Source organism: Acyrthosiphon pisum, chromosome X, assembly GCF_005508785.2.
Source record: "Acyrthosiphon pisum isolate AL4f chromosome X, pea_aphid_22Mar2018_4r6ur, whole genome shotgun sequence".
NCBI classification, from domain to species: domain Eukaryota; kingdom Metazoa; phylum Arthropoda; class Insecta; order Hemiptera; family Aphididae; genus Acyrthosiphon; species Acyrthosiphon pisum.
This window is the reverse complement of record NC_042493.1, coordinates 58,992,211-58,997,663: the sequence shown is the minus strand read 5'-3', so window position 1 is coordinate 58,997,663 and position 5,453 is coordinate 58,992,211.

Below are 5,453 nucleotides of genomic sequence, written 5' to 3'. Positions count from 1 at the left end.
ATAATTAATATAATCGATACTATCAGCTAGGTATAACAAAATGTACTAAATTTAATGATAACACATGAAAATTGTTTTATTTTATGATCATAGAATCCAAAAACATTTAATCTAGGTTAACATATATTTTATATATCTACTTTTATGTAATATACATTGTGTTCGATCCGTGTGATAACAGAATTGCCGTCGTCGGTGGCCGCCACGATTTAAGATATACTGGTTACACATCGAATTGTGATAAGGAGACCGTCTAACTGAATCCCTATATCAGCTATGGAACTACTGACTGGCGCCATCTAGCGATAAATGTATTACACCGATATAAGACACTGATTATTTTTACCGCGCTTTTTAAATACTACCAATTGATATTGAAAATTACATAATAATATATTTTTTATTTATATAAAACAATAGAGAAATATGATGATATTCTCATGTTCTCAACTCTGAATATTGATAACTGTTGTCTGTTACCCACGATCGATGCTATTTGCATAAATTCAGTGTAGTGTAATTAAGTTTGTCTTATTTTAACATGCGGTGTTGTGTACCGAATTGTATAGGCAATGGTAGTACTTTTGGTATACCTAAAAATGCAATTAATTTGTGGCAAAATGCTCTTGGTATAGAGTTGAAATCCAATTATAGAGTATGTGAGGTACATTTCAAAACTGATGACATCATTAAGACATGGGTTTCAGGCCAAAGTCAATTTTCGGTTAGTGAATATTAATCTATTACTTAATAATTTAGATAGGCTCAACCATAGATTAATATTGATCTATGAGTTCACCTTAATTTTTTTAGTAGTTTTAAATATTATCTCTTAGATATGTTACAAAAGGCCTAAATTACGGGAAGGAGCAATACCTATTGATCGAAATTCTAATGTTATGGTATGTATTATTCTGTTTTACTTTAAACATAAAATTATAATTACAACAAAAATGTGTCTTGTCACATTGCATAAACAGCTAGATGGTAGAGAAGCTTTGTATAATAAAGAAAATAATGATTTTCAATCAGATTATGCTGTTGTACCAAAAAAAAGAAAGGTTTGTACCTATAATTTAAAATAAATATACATAGATTCTAGATACTCTTATAGATTTCTAGACCTAAAAGAAATTATAAATGATCCTGCTAACACTTCTGAAAGAATAGAAAAAATAAGTAAATTAAAAGAAAAGATAAATCAAATTATTGAGGATGATTGTTGGGACATTGATGATATTTTATTAGAACATAATTATGCCGATTCTAATGTATTTGATTGTATTATATATTTTTTAGCTGGGTAATTAAATATACCTATATATCTTAAATTATATTAATTTTTGATGAAAATTTTACTTAAGTATAAATTATTTAACGATTGTTAATTATTATTATGATTATTTTTTTTAATAGGTATATAGCAAGACGTTTAGTCAACAGAACAAAATGTGATATGTGTATAAAAGGGTTGAAAACACTTAACACTTCAGAAAACTTAATTGGTAAAGAAGCCGATTTAATTAATATGAAGACAAAAGGGTTTCTTACTTACCCCAATAGTAATTTATATATTATAATTAAACACATAGAAGAATGCTTTGCCATACATGCCAATTCAAATGATGTTTTTGAAAAAACATTTGAAGAATTTTTCAAAAAAAATATAAATTTAAAATTTCCATGTACCATTCGTCAACATCAAACGGATATGCTATCAAATATTTTTTCCTACTACATAACTATGCGCATGAGGCAATATAGTTATATGCAAAACCAAGCTAATAAAAAATTAAACAAAACAAAAAAAAAGTTTTTTTAAAATTGGTTAAAACACAATAAACTAATGTTTAAAATGAATAAAACAGACTGTTGTCGTATAATAATACTCGATAGTTAATAATCATAACATTTTTACCTGAAGTATTTCTCATTTCTTGTTACGGAATAAAATATAAATACCTACCTACTTGTAAAAAAAATCATATTAGGTATAAACTATAAACTATAAAGTATTAAGATTAAATATTAAACTTAGAAGTTAAGTAGGAAGTTACTTATTTAGTACATACGACCGTTGCCATAGTACGTTTTGGATTGTTGAGTTTCCGCATAAATGTAGCTAGATGGCGCCAGTCGGTAGTTCCACAGCTGATTTGGAGACTCAGTTTGACGGTCTTGAAAAATGCATAATATCATAGGCCGATGTTCAACCTGTATATCTTAAATCGTGGTTACCGGCGCTCGCGCGTCCGAGTCACTCTCTTCCCTCACGTGTGTACGCCAGCTCCGTATACGCGTTTTATGCTCTGCTCGCTCGCTCGCTCGTCAGCCATTTTTTTCCCGTTTGAAAGTGCTGTGGAAAAACGTGTTTATCGTTCTCGTTCGTCGTTCGGCCGATTTGCCGTTTTGTGTGGTTAACCATTTATTGACCGTTGTCGTTCAGTCTGTGGTTCAATCCTCGTTGAGAAGGTTGTAATACCCAGCCCCGAGTTGCTCTACGTCGGGTAATACAACACGCACACGTGTATACAGTGGGACACTCGTAGCTCCACGACGCGACGGTGTATACGATCGTACCCGTGATCCAGTACAGCACAGGGGGGACGAACTCTATAGCTGTAGTTATGGTTCTGTAAAAACTATTAGTTCAAAATCGTACCTCCGGTAGCGCTCTATACTTTTCAGTATTATCATTGATTATGATATCAGAATATCTATTATCTACACGTCTTAAACTTGTTTTAAAGTTTTTAAAGAACTTTCAACTTAACGTGAAATTTGAATTATACTTTTCAATTTGTATTGTCAGTTTTCTACAATTATTAAAAATGCCTTCTTCAAAATGTTGCGTTTTAAATTGTAAAAGTGTCGATAGAAAACATGTGTTCCCTCAAACGGACAGCGATTTCATAATTTGGGTTGAGCGTTGTAACAACGCTGTGGTAAGAACCAATCGGTGTTGCAAAACTGAATAAACTATTTTACTTTATCATATTTATGTTTAATAACATCGTATTTGGTAGCAATGGGCAGGTGGTCTTTAAAACAAAACAGTTTTTTACTATTTAATCAAATTTAGTTTTTCATTTTAAAATAGTAACATTCTACCAAATACTGGGCTCCTAGCTCCTAATTTATTTATGATGTCTTCGGAATCAATTTTGTTGAGAATATCTTTCTCTACATTCATTAGCAACATACTCTCTAATACATTCTGACCTATTGTATTTCTTAAATAATTTTTTACAAATTTTAATTTAGAAAATGTACGTTCACATTCTACTTGTATAATGGATAAAGTAAGCATAAATTTATATGCAAAGTGGAGGCCATGATATGTATTTGCATATAAATTATATTTCACCAACACTTCAAAACAGCAAGCAACACAATACTTGGTACTGGCACTATGCACACATACTATAATATCATCATCACTCTTGAGTCCTAGAACAAAACATAAAATAAAATATAACATAATGATTGATGATTTTATTTTTTAATATTTATGTAAAAATAAATATAGATTACCATTTTCTGAATCATTACCATCATCAGTAACTTGATTATTTAGTTCATCATACACACAAGCAATGGTTTTTTTCAATTCTCTCCATTTAGATGTAAAGTCAACATATTAATTTCTAAGATCATCATAAGTTATGTCCGGAATAAAATTTCTGATTTTTTCATATACTTTTATTAAAGCATTTGTTGGAAGTGGTCAATCTGGTTGAAAATTGTTTGGGTCGAGACAAGAAAAATCGGCACATAGTTGTTCATGTTTTTGAAATCTTGATGAAATACTTTCAATAACAGTATCAAATACTTGGTTATAAACATTGATTTCAAATGCACGTAATGGATCTGTAATAGGATCATTTATTGATTCATAGTCATAGTAAATTGTCTTTTTTTTTTTTCTTACTCTAATATGAGGTAACTCATTTAGAATTTCTAAAGTATTATTCTCCATTTCATCAAATTTTTTATTGGTATATTCAACAAAAGTATTGGCTGCTTCTTTTATACATTGAAATTGGCGGGCAAGTCTTGTAAATCATTCAAAGTTTGTTTCACCATTTGATAAGCTGCAATTATATTAACTCCATGCCCTTGTAAATATTTTGATAGAGGAGTGGTTTTTTTAAAAATTCGCAAGTACATTTGGGCAGTTAAAATAGTTTCATATTTAAATTATAATTTAAATTTTTTGCCTTGAATCGAGCATCTGGAGTTATACCTAAATTGTTTTCAATTTCATCTAATGTAGTTATGAGATCAACATACAATCCATTTTCGGGTTCATTAAATTGTCCAAAAACCTTTGTCAATGCTGCATCTTTGGACCACCATCTTGTTTCGCCGATTGTACATATTTTTTTTTTGGAATTTTTAGTTGTCCATATGTCCATACGTTTATATGACTCACGTATAAATACCGCACATCCTTGCAAGATACCAAACAAAGAAATAGATTGGACAATTTTGCTTGTAATATCACTAATAACTAAATTTAATACATATGCATAACACCATACATGTACTTGTTCAACTGCTGCTTCGCTCATTTTTGTGGAAAATCCATTATAAACTCCCTGCATATTTGCAGCTCCGTCGGTTGCGTTTCCTATACAGCATTTTGGGTCTAGATTCATATCTTTGAGAACTTTTAAGAGTAACTCAACAAAATCGGAGCCTTTACTTGAGCTACACCTTACCATACCAACTAATCTTTCAAAGACAGATGTACCATTTACATATCTTAATATTATTGAGCATTGATCTGTAACAGATATATCTTGTGTTGTATCGAGTTGTACAGAATATATTACAGCATCTTTCACTTCATTAGAAATTGTAAATTTGATATTTTTAGCAATAATTTCAAGAATATAATTAATTGTAGTTTTTGATAAAAAAGTAACTTGACCTCCTCCTTGTTGGGCTCCAGAATTATGACATTTTAAACTTTTTTTTACAACTTTATCTAAATGTGATTTAAGCAAAGAATCATATTTACTAATAAGTAAAGTTATTTCCAAAAAATTGCCATGGTCTAAGGAAGAATCGTCGAGTGAATAAGCAGCCTCATTTGTTTTACCTCTATAACTTAGTCCGCGCTTTCCAATTAACTTTAACACATCAATAAGACGAAGTAATACATTTCGATTGTTTTCAACTTGTATTTTTCTTATTGAACCAAGTCCGTGTGTTAAAAGTGAATCCACCGAGGAAAATGGCTTTTTCATCAAATGGGCATCAACATTTAATTTGTGTGTTATTGTTTCTTCGTGATCACTGACTCGCTCATAAACATGTCTCCAGACAGAAAATACTTTGGAAAATGATCCAGAACCATCACCATAACAAAGACATATATTGCAATATAAAGCTTTTTTCTTAACACAATAAGATATCCATTTACGATGACCTCCATCCTTACGGTT